The following is an 18,536-nucleotide window of genomic DNA, read 5'->3' on the forward strand; positions in this document are numbered from 1 at the left end:
CCCATGGACTGCAGCACGCCAGGCTTCCCTGTCCATCACCAACTCCTGGAGCTTACTCAAACTCATGTCCATCGAGTCAGTGATGCCATCCAGCCATCTCATCCTCTGTCATCCCCTTCTCCTCCCACCTTCAATCTTTCCCAGCATCAGGGTCTTTTCAAATGAGTCAGCTCTTTGCATCAGGTGGCCAAAGTATTGGTTTCAACTTCAGCATCAGTCCTTCCAAAGAATATTCAGGACTGATCTTCTTTAGGATGGACTGGGTGGATCTCCTTGCTGTCCAAGGGACTCTCAAGAGTCTTCTCCAACACCATAGTTCAAAAGTATCAATTCTTCGGCATTCAGCTTTCTTTATAGTCCAACTCTCACATCCATACATGACCATCGGAAAACCCATAGCTTTGACTAGACAGACCTTTGTTGGCAAAGTAATGTCTCTGCTTTTTAATATGCTGTCTAGGTTGGTCATAACTTGCCTTCCAAGGAGTAAGTGTCTTTTAATTTCATGGCTGCAATCACCATCTGCAGTGATTTTGGAGCCCAAAAAAAATAAAGTCTGACACTGTTTCCACTGTCTCCCCATCTATTTGCCATGAAGTGATGGGACCAGATGCCATGATCTTAGTTTTCTGAATGTTGAGTTTTAAGCCAACTTTTTCACTCTCCTCTTTTTTTGTTGTTTTTTCACTCTCCTCTTTCACTTTTATCAAGAGACTCTTTAGGTCTTCTTCGCTTTCTGCCATAAGGGTGGTGTCATCTGCATATCTGATGTTATTGATATTTCTCCCAGCAATCTTGATTACAGCTTGTGCTTCATCCAGTCCAGCATTTATGTACTCTTCATATAAGTTAAAAAAGCAGGGGGACAATATATAGCTTTGACATACTCCTTTCCCAATTTGGAACCAGTGTGTTGTTCCATGTCCAGTTCTAACTGTTGCTTCTTGACCTGCATACAAATTTCTCAGGAGGCAGATCAGGTGGTCTGGTATTCCCATCTCTTGAAGAATTTTCCACAGTTTATTGTGATCCACACAATCAAAGGCTTTGGCATAGTCAATAAAGCAGAAGTAGATGTTCTCTGGAACTTTTTGCCATGACCCAACAGATGTTGGCAATTTGATCTTTGGTTCCTCTGCCTTTTCTAAACCCAGCTTGAACATCTGGAAGTTCACGGTTCATGTACTGTTGAAGTGTGGCTTGGAGAATTTTGAGCATTACTTTGCTAGCACGTGAGATGAGGGCTCTTGAGCAGTAGTTTGAGCATTCTTTGGCATTGCTTTTCTTTGGGACTGGAGTGAAAACTGACCTTTTCGAGTCCTGTGGCCACTGCTGAGTTTTCCAAATTTGCTGGCATATTGAGTGCAGCACTTTCACAGCATCATCTTTTAGGATTTGAAATAGCTCAACTGGAATTCCGTCACCTCCACTAGCTTTGTTCATAGTGCTGCTTCCTAAGGTACACCTGACTTCACATTCCAGGATGTCTGGCTCTGGGTGAGTGATCACACCATCGTGGTTATCTGGGTCATGAAGATCTTTTTGTATAGCTCCTTTGTGTATTTCTGCCACCTGTTCTTAATATCTTCTGCTTCTATAGGTCCACACCATTTCTGTCCTTTATTGTGCCCATCTTTGCATGAAATGTTGCCTTGGTATCTCTAATTTTCTTGACGAGATCTCTAGTCTTTCCCATTGCATTGTTTTCCTCTATTTCTTTGCATTGATCACTGAGGAAGGCCTTCATATCTCTCCTTGCTATTCTTTGGAACTCTGCATTCAAATGGGTATATCTTTCCTTTTCTCCTTTGCCTTTCACGTCTTTTCTTTTCTCAGCTATATCTAAGGCCTCCTCAGACAACCATTTTGACTTTTGCATTTCTTTTTCTTGGGTATGGTCTTGATCACTGCCTTCTGTATAATGTTATGAACTTCCATCCATACTTCTTCAGGCAGTCTGTCTATCAGATCTAAACCGCGTGAATCTATTTCTCACTTCTACTGTGTAATCATAAGGGATTTGATTTAGGTCATACCTGAATGGTCTAGTGGTTTTCCCTACTTTTAAAAATTCCAGTCTGAATTTGGCAATAAGGAATTCATGATCTGAGCCACAGTCAGCTCCCAGTCTTGTTTCTGCTGACTGTATAGAGCTTCTCCATCTTTGGCTGCAAAGAATATAATCAATCTGATTTCCATATTGACCACCTGGTGATGTTCCTGTGTAGTCTTCTCTTGTGTTGTTGGAAGAGGGTGTTTGCTATGACCTGTGCTCATCACAGAGTGTGAAAAGGGTTCTGTATTTTATTCCAGGTGCAATAATAAGCCACTCAAAGTTAAGGACTGTGAGATGATAGATTTATGTTTTTAAATGATCACTATGGCTGCTACACGGATAACAGACTAGAAATGGAGAAGGGCTGAAAAAGAGTGAGCATAAGAAGACCAGTTAGAATTGTGTGTGTCACCTCAATAAGAAGTGATAATAGTCTGGGTTGTTATGGGGGCACAAGAAATGAAGAAAAGTGGATTGTGGTGGTTTTAAATCCTTTGACATTCTTCCTTCTGAAAGAGAGCCTAGTGCCTTGTCCTCTAGTCTGGGCAGAACACACCGACTCACTTGAACATACAGAATGTGGAGGAAAAGGCCCTCTACCACAATGTCCTACACCAAGGCACTGTGGCTTCCTTCTGTTTTCTCTCTGCACCGTTTGCTCTTGGAGGATACCAAGGGCTACGCCACGAGGCTGCATAGCAGCCACGGAGGAGCTCTGAGTGGAGGGACGGAGGCCTCCCTCCACCTGCCAGGATGAACTCGCCAGGCCTCTATGTGACTGAGCCAACCTGGAAGTGGAAACTCGAGTCCCAGTGAAGCATCTAGAAACTGAAGCCCCAGGTGACATCTGACTGCCACTTCCCGAGGGACCCCGAGTCAGAAGCCCCCAGCTAAGCTGCTCCCCAACTCCTGACAGGAACAAAATCAAAAGAAAACTTGCTTGAGACAGTAACTATTCATTGCCATTTTAAAAAGTGAGAGAGGTAAGTTGAGAATGAGCCCAGCATTCTTCTAATGCATCCATTATACAGTTATTATCTTAGTGGGAATGGGGCAGGGGGAATGAATGGCTTAGATAGTCCTGCCTAGGGAGAAATTATACCAGAAGACACAGGTTTAAAACATTGGGCCTATTATGAGAACAGCAGTGGATGGCTAAAAATGGAAACAAGATTGCACTTTCACAGATCATTGAACTGAAAGGCCCTTCAAAGAATGTTAAAAGTAAGGCACTGAAACCAAAGAAACTCACAAGGCCTGTTTTTGAGAAGCAACTAGACTCCCTAAAACTTTTAAGAATGGTTTCCGTGTTAAATCTTGCACAACTGATGCCACAACTACTCAGCACTCTGTCAGAACACCATGCGCCAGTATGGCGCATGGTGTTCTGACAGAGTATGGCGCATGGTGTTCTGACAGAGTATGGCGCATGGTGTTCTGACAGAGTATGGCGCCAGTATGGCGCATGGTGTTCTGACAGAGTATGGCGCATGGTGTTCTGACAGAGTATGGCGCATGGTGTTCTGACAGAGTATGGCGCCAGTATGGCGCATGGTGTTCTGACAGAGTATGGCGCATGGTGTTCTGACAGAGTATGGCGCATGGTGTTCTGACAGAGTATGGCGCATGGTGTTCTGACAGAGTGCTGAGTAGCTGTGGCATCAGTTGTGCAAGATTTAACACGGAAACCATTCTTAAAAGTTTTAGGGAGTCTAGTTGCTTCTCAAAAACAGGCCTTGTGAGTTTCTTTGGTTTCAGTGCCTTATTTTTAACATTCTTTGAAGGGCCTTTCAGTTCAATGATTTGTGAAAGTGATTCATATCAATGTATGACAAAACCCACTGGAAAAAAAATAATAATAATAAAAAAAAATAATAAAGACTAAGATCTTAAAAAAAAAAAAAAAAAAGAACACCATGCGCTTAAAGGGCCTCTGGTCATAACACTGTCATGTGCCAGGTAGCCTGTTGGAGGGCTCCATCAGAGGTTAGTCTGGCCCCGTTATGTCACTCGGGCTTCCCTGATTGCTTAGTTGGTGAAGAATCTGCATGCAATGCAGGAGACCCCAATTCGATTCATGGGTCGGGAAGATCCTTTGGAGAAGGGAAAGGCTACCCACTCCAGTATTCTGGCCTGGAGAATTTTAGGGACTGTATAGTCCACGGGGTCGCAAAGAGTCAGACAGGACTGAGTGACTTTGACTTCCACTTCGTCACTCATTGTTTGATATTCTGCATAGGCAGAGGTTAAGTAAGAAGATGGGCTCTATTCTTATTTACAAAGCCTTTGGATATCATGAAATAGAATTATAAAGCCAGTACAATAATACTGTTACTTATCTTAATCATAATTGGTTTATATTAACTTTTGCATAGTATACGGGGTCAAAAATACAATTACTTTCGTATGTGAAAAATAATTCATAATAAGAACAGGATCTCACACAAAAATATGATTTACCTGAATCAGTTCTGCCAGAGTGTATCTGATACATCATGTTCAGATATTACATCTATTTGGGGACCAGAAAATATCAACTTTCTATATTAGCATCTCCCAAACTGTGGGCTGCACAAGCACTGGTATGACAGATAACTTTTAGATTGTACAGAGACACAGCACTAAATAATATTATTCACTCAAGAATAAACTCATACCTTCTTCAATTAATTCTCTTTGAGTTCTGATTAAGAAGAAAGTCTGAGCTGATGTCATAAAAACCTAACATTTGACAGTTTTAGTTTTGTGGAGAAATAACAGGAGTCAGAATCAGAGTTATGTAAGGAAAGCCAGGATTTCATACATTTGTTGCTGTAATATTTACTTTTATGACTATTTTGCTTTTACTTGATACTCCTATGATGAAGTTCTTTTGCTAAAAATAGAGCTAATAAAAACTGAAGTAAATATTTTATAATGATCTATAATAGAAAAGAATCTGAAAGCATGTATATGAATACATACACATATATATACACACACACACACATATATATACATCTCTTTGCTGTACATCTGAAACTAACACAACATTGCCAATGAACTATACTTCAATTTAAATAAATAAGTTAATAAATAAATAAAAAGAATGCCAGCTAAAAAATTTTGGAGTAAATAATAATACTTCTGTAGATGAGGAGTATACAGACTGAGCAGAAGTAGATGATCACTGAATTGTGGGTAACACTGGCCTAGAAAGCTCATTTTGGTTCCATTCCATTATCCACGTATGCAGTATCTCAGGTCTTAAGTGGTCAAGTGATTGACTTAAAGTTACAAAACTACGAAGTAGCAAAAATTGTTCTAGACTCCTCGGGTTTCTAATACATTAACATAATAAAAAGGTAAAGAACAAAATTCAAGAGTAATTTCTTCTGTGAGTGTCTATTTTTTTTTTTCAAGTTTTTGATGTTAGTAATAGTGCTTGCTTTCCCCTCAGTCTGCTGCAGTATAGCTGACCTACAACATGGATTATTCATAGTTTAAGGTATCAAACATAATGATTTAATATAAGTATATACCATGAAATGACTATCATAATAAGTGGTCATTACTTTCATTCATTACTACACATAGTTGCATTTTTTTTTCAAAAGTGATTCCAAATCACTGAACCAAACATTTATTTAATAAATTGAGGATTTGTTTAGATAATATGAAATCATAAACAATTATGAAGTGCAACTGATTGATAATCTCTTTTTCCCTTTTCTCATCTTGAATGCAGCTGAACAGAACAAGTCTAAGAAATCATAAGGGACATACAAGGAATCCAGAGCAACTTCAAACTTGACTCTATTTCCAGTCAGATAAATATTATATTAAAACCAAGTTTTTGTGCAAATATCACACCACTGGGGAGACAAATATTCCCAAAGAGGGCATCCAAGAACTCTGCCTAAGAGAAAAAATAGGAGAGGGGAAAATTCATTTTCACTTGACAATTTTTAGTTTACAAAGATCACATGTGTGTAACCCCCTACTTTCCAGTCTTATCAGAAGTTCATAACTTTTCAAAGAAATCCTACAGAGAGTATCATACCAAGTTCTGGCAAAATATGTTGACCCAGACAAACACTGCTGCGCTTTTATTATTTATTCTTCTGCTCAAAGATGGGAATTTATTTAGGTTTTGCTTTGTTCTTTGAATTAGCATAATTCCTACAGTGGAGGCAGTAGTTTAGTCTATGGACAAGACTTTGTTAGAGAATTTCACCTTTTCCTTTAAAGGAAGCATAGAAGATATCTTGTACAAAGTGTATTGTTGTTTTAGTCCGTAAATTGTGTCCAACTCTTTGCGACCCTATGAACTGTAGCTGGCCAGGCTCCTCTGTCCACGGTGTTTTTCAGGCAAGAATAGTGAAGTGTGTTGCCACACCCTCTTCTAGGGGATCTTCCTGACCCAGGGATGGAATGGTGTCTCTTCTGTCTCCTGTGTTGGCAGGTGGATTCTTTACCAAGTGCACCACCTGGGAAGCCCACTCAAAGTGTATGCTGTATTTGAATATATGAATACATTAGCCCAGTAAGTTTTAAATAAATAAATTAAAACTTGACTCATTTTAACTCAGAGGGAGGTGAACAGTTGGAGTTTGAAGGAGTGTTTAAAGACAATTTCATTAGCTTTACATCTGTATTCTAAGCTAAGATATAATTAGACTGAGAAAGCAAAGGAAAACAGGAGGGAGGGAGAAAACATACCAGGAGTAAGCCAGAGAAAGAGATAATGACTATTACCCCAGGGGGTGGAAAGAAAACAGTGACAATTCAAAGGGATATGAAATGTTGGGAGTAGGGGAAAGATATCCTCTTGGAGAGAAAGCAGGATCATTACACTGTGACTGCATACAAAAAAAAAACAAAGCTATTTTGGGACATAACATCTACACAGTTTAATTTTATTTTCTCCAGAGTAATGGGTTAACCAGTAACTAAGGAGGAAGATGATGAAGGGTAAAGCTGACAGGCACTGGGGAAGGGCAGAAAGGTTGAGGTCCTGCTCAGGAGATGATCTACAAAAATAAGAGTGCTGCTCAGGAAGGTCCCTGGTAAAGTCGGAGGCTGGTGTGAACCAGGTGAGAGAGGCAGAATGAACCTGGTGTTGGTGAAGCCATTCCGGCATGACTTTCACCCACCGTGATGTAGTTGCCTTCCCGTATGATGCAGATGTGATGATATTAGCCATCTTAAGGCTGCTCTGAACCCGATATAATTTATATAATGTATTTAAGCATTTAGATGAGATGGAGGTAGACAGTAATTACTGCTGTATTGTTATTGTTATTAGTATTGTTATTATCATCATCATTATCAATAATGAATACCTTGGCCAAGACTGTAATGTTTCAATGGTAAGAAAAGTGAAAAATCAGGTAAAATAGTAATTAACAGTAATAAAATATTAGATGGATGACAAAGTGTTCCTATTTTGAATATTCTCTAATTCAAATATTAGCATATGGCTCAAGATACAGGGTAAATATACAGTAATAAAATGCTTATAAACATTTGTATCTATACAGCTATAGAGTGAAAGTGAAAGCCCCTCAGTCATGTCTGACTCTTTGCGACCCCATAGATGATAGAGTCCATGAAGAAATTCTCCAGGCCAGAATACTAAAGTGGGTAGCCGTTCCCTTCTCCAGGGGATTATCTCAACCCAGGGATTGAACCCAGGTCTCCCTGCACTGCAGGTGGATTCTTCACCAGCTAAGCCACTAGAGAAGCCCAAGAATACTGGAGTGGGTAACCTATCCCTTCTACAGCAGATCTTCCTGACCCAGGAATTGAACTGGGATCTTCTGCATTGTAGGTGGATTCTTTGCCAACTGAGCTATGGATAAGATACAAGTTGTCCTCAGATTAATAAAATTACATAAGAGAAACAGTCATCAATCTTGCCTTCTTTTCCTTTCCTACCTATGAAGGAGGTTAAGACCTGCTCCCTTCTTAGTCAACTTCACAACGGACTCAAACATCATCGTTTTTGACCTTTCCTCCACAGAAGTGTTCACGACAGACCAGATTTGGGCATGTTATCCTCTCTCTCTCTTTCACTGTTTTCTTCCCTCTTTATTCCTACTATGTCATTCAGAAGCCACTGACATCAATGAAGTAGATGGAAGGATATTGCTTGCACTGGGACTCCCTGGTAAATGCGGAGAAGGTTATGATCTTTATTATCAATAAATAAATGCAATAGACATTGTTATTATATCCTAATTATAGGCCAGTCACTGTGCTAAGTATTTCATATCTAATTTCTCAGAGAATTAGGCAATTTCTTCAAATTCATACACTTAGTAGGTACACTGAGAGAAAGGTTTTCAACCCAAACTTATCTCACCCCAGGATCATGGTCTTCTCCACTGTAGGCTGTACCAAGGAAATAGCTTTTGATATTTTAACATTATGGTTCATTGAGAAGAATACTGTATTTTGCCTATATTTCTCACTTAAATCTGGATTTAAGTTCAAGATCTAAAATCAAGATTACAAATTTCTTAAATCCCTGGACTAAACGACAAATAACTATGTATACCCAACATCTATCACTACGTAGAATGTAATAGATGCTTAGTAAATAACTAAATAAGTGAATAAATTAATAAAAAGTGTGCTAAGTATTTTCAAAGAAATAAAAAAGTTCTAACTTTACAAAGGTAATCTCCTCTCCTAAGTGCTTTGCTACTGTATAAAAAGTCTATAGGGGATTATTACAACTTACTAAAACTCATCTCCAGTGGGAAAACAGATGACAAAGGCAATCAAAACTTTTGTCCTCAACACTCGTAATAATAAAATTCAATATCCATTTACATGAATAGAGCTAAGACATGCTGTCATGTAATAAGAAAACAACTATGAAGTCCAAATCAGGAAGGGTTATTATTACGGAGAGAAAAGGAAATGAAACCTTCCCAATTTAATCCTTCCTCAGAAAGCCTCTAGCCATGGGAGCTCGGGCAAACAAACCCATCCTTTTGCTCATTGGTTTTCAAATCTGCCCAAAGAGAGAGAGACGGGATGAGAGCACAGCTTTGACAGCTGTGACTCTCTGACTGTGGAAGTAACTACGTCCTGCACGGAACTGATACGTTAACCACTGGCCTAGTCTTCAAGGTTCCTCAGAAGAGAGTAACACTTTCTTTCCTTTCTCGAGTTGCTTGTCTGGACGCTTGTTTCTACATCAACAAGCAGACTGTGCCTCAAACTGCATTAATTTCTTTCTGGTGTAGATGTCACCTATGAGGAAGCACTATAGCTGAAATGAGGGAGTTTATATTGATTTTTGCTTCCTTTTCCTTAAGTAGTTCAAGCAACATATGCATTGCTGCTTTCACATCTTTTCAATAATACACATGGCATCACACTTCCCTCAGGCACTCTTTATCCAGGACATCACCTTCTCTTTGCATCAAAAGTATTTTTAAGACTTTTAAGACTGGGACATAACCCTCTGATGTGGGGGGAGGTGGGGTTTAATCACAGATTCAATTCGTATCTTTAAAATATTTATGTATTCATTTTGACTCCATTGGGTCTCAGACGCAGCACACTGGATCTTTGCTGTTACGTGGGAACTTCCGTTGTGGCACACGGACTCTGGTTGTGGTGTGGGCTCGGGAGCACAGGCTCAGGGACTCTACAGCATGTGGGAGTCTCAGTTCCCCAAACAGGGATCAAACCCACATTCCCTGCATTGCAAAGTGGATCCGTAGCCACTGGACTACCAGGGAAGTCCCAATGTGTGTTCTTAGTTCTGGCCACCAAGGGGTTTGGTATAGACAGACAGATCATGAAAAGATGTCTGTTCCCTACAGATATCCACCTGAGACAGAACTGAAAACTGGTGAAGTCAATGCACTTCCTGACTCCTCAGGACCACTCTCATAGCACGGAGCTCTCCCTCCACCTCTCTCACTTCCCCAGGGATCCAGTATGACACCTTGGGTGAGTTAAACTCAGAGAGTTCATGCTCCCAGGGAGGTTTGTCTCTCATTCTTTTCCACTTATTACAGTAGCTGCCCTTTGAAGTGGAAGACATTCTGGGACTGCAGTGAGTGCACTGAGAAACTTATACTCAGATTATGCCACCAATTTTTCTGAGTGTCACTGGTCAACCCAGTCAACTTGATAAAAGCACCCAGATAGGATTACAATCCTGTGAATCACATCTGAGGGCAGTTGGCTCTAGTACCCGTGGCTTCCTGACAGCAAGACAGACTCTCTCTGGAGGGAGTAATGCCTGTCTTAGTTTTGCTTCTCAGAAGGTTTATTTTTTGCTGAGATGTAATTCATACAGCATGTAACTCATCCTCTTAACATGAAGTGTTGGTCTGGTCTGAATGGAGAATTCCATGGACATAGGAGACTGGCAGGCTACAGTCCATGAGGTCATAAAGAGTCGGACATGACTGCATACGCACGCAGGCACTGGTCTGAATGATCATGTCCCTCTAAATTCCTGTGTTGAGAATGCATGCCCTGTGTGATAAGATGCGCTGGTATCAGGAGGTGGGGTCTTTGGGAGGTGATTCGGTCCTGAGGGCCAAGCCCACGTGAATGGGATTAGCACCTTCACAGAACAGACTGCAGAGACCCTTGCCTCTTCCTCCATATAAGGACACAGAGAGAAGTGTGCAGTCTGTCATTTGGGAGAGGTCTCTGATCAGAACCTCACTGACATGATATCTTGATCTTGAACTTCCAGCCTCCAGAACTGTGAACAACAAATTTCTATTGTTTATTAGCCACCCAGTCTATGATATTTTGTTATAGCAGCCTGAACAAACTAAGATAAGTGGGTTTTAGTATTATATATCCATAAGGTTGTCCAACCATCATTAGATTAATTATAGAATATCATTTTTAAGAGAAACCACACATCCAAGAGCAATCACATCCTGTACCCTCCTAAGTGCTGTTATGGTTCACTAATAAACTTTCTATCTCTATGGATTTACCTATTTTGAACATTTTGTGTAAATAGATTCATCTAGTATGTGGCTTTTTGTGAGCAGCTTCATACAAAGTTTTCAAGATTTATCCATGTTATGATATCAGTATTCCTTTCTATGGCTGAATAGTATTCTACTACATGCACACAAGGCATTTTGTTTGCTTCTTCATCAATTCATGGGAATCTGGGTTGTCCCAATTTCTGGCTATTGTGACTAATAATGCTATGAATATTGTTGTTGTTCAGTCGTTAAGTCATGTCTGACTCTTTGCAACTCCAAGACTGTAGCATGCCAGGCTCCTCTGTCCATGGGAGGTTTCAAGGCAAGACTACTGGAGTGGGTTGCCATTTCCTTCTCCAGGGGATCTTCCTGGATCAGGGATCAAAACAAATATCCCTACCTGTGTCTCTTACATTGTCAGGTGGATTCTTAACCACTGAGACACCGAGAAAGGCTGAGGCTATGAATATATGTGTATAAATTACTTCTGTTTTGGATGATACAATTTGAAAGTTCTCCAGAAATACTTAAAAAAAAAATCCCCTGGTCTTCCCTGTTTCACTGTTTTTGCTGGATGTAAGATTATGAACTGTTTCGTCTATGAAGGCATCTTAGAGGGCCTATGATAGAAAAGAGCACAGTACTTGGAGTATGAAGATGTAGATGCCAATGTTAGCTCTGTTGATCACTAGATATTTCACTCTAAATGAATTCCATAGCCTATTATAGTCTAATTTCCAAGACTATAATTTCATAGAGGATTAGTGATGCCTGGGGTTTTTAAGAAGGTTAAAGAAGAAGGGAATGTAGAAGCATATAACAGAGCCACAAAAGATGTCATATTTATTCTTTCATTTACTTACTATTTATTGACTGCTTGCTCTGTGTCATGTACTATCCCATGTGCCTCTTAAAACTAGTGAATAAAACAACTATCCCTAACTTTACAAAGTTTAAAATCTTCAAGGGGACTCAATCACCCTATTCTTTGAGTTGGGGACTTTGCAAATTTACATTTTGTACCTTTCCCATCTACACTTTTCCTGAACCAACTCCCCTTCAGGTCTACCAACCAGAGTTTCTAATGCTACAAAGAAAAGAAAAGGAGGCGATTATTGTCAGCTACATTTATAGGTTAAGAATTAGCAGGTGAGTTGCTTTATCTATTATGACACTGCTTTCTAATAGAAATATAACACGAGGCACATACGTAATTAAAATTTTCTAGTACCTACACTGTGTGTGTGTGTGTGTGTGTGTGTGTGGGTGGGTGGGTGGGCGCTCAGTCATGTCTGACTCTTTTGTGACCCTACGGACCATAGCTGCCAGTCACTTCTGTCCATGGGACTTCCCAGGCAAGAATACTGGAGTGGGTTGACAATTCCTTCTTCAGGGAATCTTCCTGCCCCAGGAACTGAACACACATCTCTTGTGTCTCCTGCATTGGCAGGTGGATTCTTTACCATTAGCGCCACCTGGGAAGCCCAGTACCCACATTAAGAGAAAGTAAAAACAAACTGGTAAAATGAATATGTTTTAACTAACCCAATATATTCATTTCAACAGAATTGACATAAAAATAACCAATGAGGTATTTTACACTCATTCTTTTTGTTTTTACTGTGTCACACAGCTTGCAGGATGTTAGCTCCCAGACTGGAGATCGAACCTGGGCTCTGGCAGTGAACGTGTCAAGTACGTCAGGGAAAGTATGTCAAGTGCCAAGTATGTCAAGTATGTCATTACTGGGAATTCCCTATTTTCCTTTTTTTGCAGGAGATTTCCCACATCCAAGGGCTGCCCTGCAGATGCAGAAAAGATGACGTGAAGATGGACATAGAGATGAGACTGATATGTCTACAAGACAACTGTCACCAAGGATTGCTGCCACAGCCTGAAGGTAGAACGGAGCAAGGAATGATTCTTCCTTAGAGCCTTCTATGGGAGAACAACCCTGCCAACATCTTGATTTCAGACTTTTAGCCCAAGAATTGTGAGAGAATACATTTCTGTTGTTTTAACCCACTTGAGCTAGCAGTAATCTGTTACAACAGCCCTAGGAAAGTATTACAGATTCTGGTAATTCAGTTTGGACTGGTCACATTTCAAGTGTGTAACAGCCACATGTGGCTAATTTGAACGTAATTTTAAAGCCTTTAGAGGAAAAGTCCTCCGCGGTCATTTTCCAAAACTTTGCTTTAGAAATGAGAACCTTTGAGACAGGTCTTAATTGAGAACCGAGGGGGTGGGCCCTCTGCCTTAGAATCATTTCTTTCCTTAACAAAATAATCTGTTACTTTTCTTAAGGGAAAGAATCCTTGATTACTCTGAGAAGACAAAACATCCCAGCAATCCACTAGGGGTTTTGCGAAATATGAAAGCTATTTTTCTTTTATCTCTCCAAGCACAGAACTCACACCTAACAACATGTACCTTATTGTTTACCAAAATGATCAGTAATCGTACTCTAGCTGTAGGCTCAGGAGACATTCTCCTTTGTTTTCTACTCTCCAAAGGTTGTGTAACATAGTTCTATCTTTCTTTAAGATTATGGAATAATATCTTTTTTTGCATTTATTACATCAAATAACAGAGAAAGAGTAGAGACCAATACCACACTGTTAGTGGTTCACTGGCCAGGAAAAAAGGCCCAGCAGAAAAATTAAGTGATCTCAATACTCAGGACACCTCTTCAACATAAAAAGCCCTTCCTTTGTATCATCAAGTATTCAATAAGTTGCCCTGAAAGCTAGGCTGACCTGAGTAAAAAGGCAGCGTATACACTAGGGGGGGGAAATAAACCACTAGATTATGAATCAGAAAGTCTAGATTTCAGCTGTGCCATTGATGTCAGGCATATAACCTTGAGCGGGTCCCTGACCACTCAGATTCTCATATGTAAAACTGGAATAATGACAATTGCTGCTCTACTTGCCTCTCAAGAGCATTTACTATGACTCTCAGGCTTTTGTGAGCATCACAGTTGCCTGGAGGAGGAACATGAACTCACCTCCAGATGTTATGATTCTATAGGTCTGGCCTGGAGCCCAGGAAACAGCATTTCTGATAAGTTATCAGGAGTTGCCGATGCTGCTCATCCACAGAGTACATTTTTGAGGCCCACTGGCTTATAATACTTTACAAGATGGTAAGCCCCATGATAATAGGTACTATGTGTCAATGGATATTACAGCAAAACAGTTAGAGGTCCTGGCTTTTGAACTTGATGGACCCAAATACTGCCTTGGACCTGTATGAGCTCTGATTGCTTGGGCATGGCACATAGCCCCTCATCTAGGAACAGGTTGTTCTGAGGTTCAATGGTATCCTGTACTCAAGAATGCCATACTACATCTGGCACAGAAATGCTCAATAAACACTTACTCCTGACATTATCATTGTAGTGGTCTCTAGCCTCCAATGAGTTTGTGAAACAGATCGTTTAGCAAATATTTTATAGACTAACAAGTGCTAAACAAATTAATGGGATTATTATGGTGGTATGGGGCTACATTGTTAACAAACTCTGTTCTTTGTACAGGTGAAATACCTGGTTGACATCACCAATGGGAGCTTTTCAGAGGAAAGAAGAATGGAAGGATGTGGTCCACTAGGGAGTCCATTCCAGTCCATTTCACCACATGCATTAGGGACTTCTATGTGCTCCTTGATTTATCTTAGTTTTTAAAACTCATTAAAAAAATTTTTTTTTCTGTCATTTTGAACCACCAGATCCTTCTTGTTTTAGAACCCTTTATCTGCAACTTGCTAGGAGTTCTGTCATTGATATCTCCACAGCGCATTCACAGTGCCAGACCCCAGATAGATGGCTCCAGCTGTCAGGGGCCTTGCTGCCAGGAGGCAGATCCTCAAAGGTGTGGCTGCTAAACACGTATATGGATGCCCACTGGTTTGCTGCTGCTGGTAATGATAATGACAGTGATGTTAATAGCACCTAACACATGTTACTAAGCCAAAATGTCTTCCTAAGTGCTCTACACATATGAGTTTAATCAACTAGGTATTTATTTTTCAGAGAAGCTTATCATATTTCTACTTTATAGATGAGGTCAAACTGCAAAAAGGTGGGGGAGAGGCAACAAATGTCCTATAAACTCTGCTATCCAAACTTCAATCACTGAAGAAGGGCGGGATACTTGTGTGCTAAGAAGCTGGTACTGGTGGCATCAGCAGCAGCAGCAGGGTAAAGAGGACAGGGCCAATCTTTCACTTAGAGCTAAACGACACTCTCAGAGAGCACCACAATCCTAGCACTGGTGGGTCCTCAAAGACAGGCTAAATGACTCAGTGAATGACAGCTCACACTCACTGGTGCTTGCTTGTATCAGACACTGCACTAAGTATAAAGAACATATACATGACCTCAACTCTCACAGACAACCCAATAAACATGTATTCTGTCTATTTTATTTTATAAAAAATAAAAAGCAACCCAAGTCTTGGGGAGATAAAATAGCTTGACCACACAGCTGACAAGTGACAGGTCTATCTCTTTCATTTCAAAGCCCATGCTTTCGGGTGGTGTTCCTGGCACGATAGGAAACTCCACGGCTGTTCCTTCACCTGTCCTCAAGTTCTGAGAAAGTACCATGAATCCTACATTTTAACCAGGCACCATCACACAAGCTGATATTAAATGCATGCAATATTTGGATTTTTCATCCGTCTATTTTTCTCCCTTCTTCCTAATGTGTTTCATTCATCAGATCTTTTTTTTTTTTAAGATACAACATGTCCTAGACTCTATCAGTAAGAGAGTTTTATGTATAGTTAAGTCATCCAGGCTAGCTGAGCATATCTAATGAAGCCATTAATGATTTTGCTTCAGGAGAGGTCTTAAATTGAATATTTCTAATAATATTTGGTTTGTATCACTGCTACTATCTGTCCATGCTGGTGGGGACATAAAATTGCTGCCAGTTTCTCTATTTACCTCAACATCTTCATTACTGATTGAATGTTTTTAAGGACTTAAATTGATATTCAAAAAGAGTTTTCTGTTTGCTGTTTATTATTTTCTGAGTATACGTCTCCCTATTCTTTTCCTAAATTTTCTTCACTGGAGCCACTGCTTTTTAATCTAGCTATTAACTTTCTTCTTGCTAAATCTTTCTACTACCTTGGCTCCATTTCATGGCCATGGTTCTGAGACAGCACAGAGGAAATAGGAAATCCATTCTTTGGCTGCAGTCAGCATGGCTGGCTATACTGGCCAGATAGTTTCTTAGAAAGAGAAACAATAAATTAAGAGTTCAGTGCAAAACTAGGCTTTGCAGTAGCTGTATGAAAACTGACATTTACTTACTCTGTTTTGATCTTAATTGAACGCTTCTTACTTTTGCAAAAACAGAGGCAGTACTGGGTTTAATATCTGTCTAGAATTGGGAATTATTTGAAAGTTGTCTGTTCTTCTGTTTACTCTGGGGAAAATACAAGAGTTTGAGAACTGAAATACTGCTGCTGGCTATGTTGTGAGGCCAACTTTGAAACTCACTTCTGTGTACTCTGCATCCTAGTGGGGCTATATGGGCATGATAGTGATGGGGTGCCGGGATCTTCAGGGCTGATCCTGAGCTTTGCAGGAATGTGTGATTGAGGGAAAACTTGATAAGATTGTGCTTACCGAGTTCTACTGCCAACATCAACAAATACTGGGGGTTCCTACTGTGCATACATGTTCTCAGACCCTAGAAGAATAGAAAAGCATCCATAGTCTAGGAGCTTCCGTGGTGGCTCAGATGGTAAAGAATCTGCCTGCAATGCAGGAGACCCAAGTTCAGTCCCTGGTTCAGAATCCCCTGGAGAAGGGAATGGCTACCAGCTCCAGTATTCTTGCCTGGAAAATCCCATGGATAGAGGAGCCTGGAGGGCTACAGTTCATGGGTCACAAAGAGTAGGAAACGACTTAGTGACTAACACACACACACACACACACACACACACACACACACACACACACACCCATAGTATACTTCATTTTAACATATAGGACACATCTTGAGCCTAAAATGCCTCCTGAGGACCACTGGACATTGTCTCCATATACTCTGATTGCATCCTGGTTTGTGTTTCTTGGGTTTCCCTGGTGGCTCAGAGGGTAAAGAGTCTGCCTGCAATCTGGGTTCGATTCCTGGGTTGGGAAGATCCCCTGGATAAGGAAATAGCAACCCACTCTAGTATTCAAGCTTGGAAAATTCCATGGATGGAGGAGCCTAGCAGGCTACAGTCTGTGGGGTTGCAAAGAGTCATCAGACATGACTGAGAGACTTTACTTTTGCATTTCTTTCTGTCATAGATTCAAGCCACACCCCTGTGATTAAGTATTCAGTCAGGGCCTCCTCCTTGCTCCAATTACGAGAATGCTTGCTAATCCCAGACTATGCCTCTCTTGAAATAAACAGGACCCTTTCTCCACTGCCTGTCCCAGATGCAGCGGTAACAGCAGCAGACAGCTTGTGAGCAGACAACAAAATACTCGCATTTGCAGAGGATGCACTTTCTCAAAAAGAAATCATTGCTGAAGTTGGTCAACTACATTATAGAGGTGGGGATATATTTAGCCTCTCTCAAACCAAGGCCAACTGAGAATACATCAAACATACATTTTTTTTTTTCACCCATTTACAGAGGACTTTTAAATGTCTTCATGCCTCTTCCTACATATGAACATATGAAGCAGTCATTTTACTCTTTTTATCAAATCTGCCAATGTGAACAGAATCAGTAACACATAGCAACAACACATAGGACCTATGTGAAATTTTCATATTAGATGAAAAAAGTTTCAAGCTTAGCTCTGACCCTTCAGCATATATATCTGCCTTTCAAATCATGTGTTTAGTTAGAACTATGGTGCTAGTGGAAAAAACAAAAACAAAAAAAAAAACCTGCCTGCCAATGCAGGAGACATAAGAGATGAGGGTTTCATCCCTGAATCAGGAAGATCTCCTGGAGAAGGGCATGGCAACCCACTTCAGAATTCTTACCTGGAAAATCCCATGGACAGAAGAGCCTGGTAGACTATAGTCCATGGGGTCACAAAGAGTCAGACATGATTGAAGCAACTTAGCAGGCAGCAGACAATATTCTTAGAGTTAGAAAGGACTCTAGGGGAGCATCTGTTCAATATCCTCATCATACAGAGGTGTAAACTGAATCACAGAGAGGCAAAAATGACTTGTCCATCAGTTGGCTAATAATAAAACTAGCAAATAGTAAAACAAAAAATTAAAACTACCTGTTTGCAGGACCTGGATAATACTTCCAGGCATATCTATGTAGAGGCATGCGTGCAGGTTATCGTTGTCATTCAGTCCCTAAGTCAAGTCCAACTCTTGGCGACCCCATGGACTGCAGCACACTAGGCTCCCCTGTCCTCCACTATCTCCCAGAGTTTGCTCAAATTTAACGTCCATTGAGTTGGTGATGCATGCAGGTACTCACATGCATACAGGCAAACAGACCCACATCACAGTCAACACTTCAATAACCTCTGC

At 40.5% G+C, this 18,536-nt stretch overlaps 1 protein-coding gene across 1 annotated transcript in view; it reads right to left on the reverse strand.

Annotated features, from left to right (window-relative positions):
• Positions 1–18,536, reverse strand: part of CNTN4 (contactin 4) — a 511,526-nt gene that overhangs the window by 488,606 nt on the left and 4,384 nt on the right. The window lies entirely within an intron of this gene.

Source organism: Dama dama, chromosome 24 (genome assembly GCF_033118175.1).
Source record: "Dama dama isolate Ldn47 chromosome 24, ASM3311817v1, whole genome shotgun sequence".
NCBI lineage: Eukaryota > Metazoa > Chordata > Mammalia > Artiodactyla > Cervidae > Dama > Dama dama.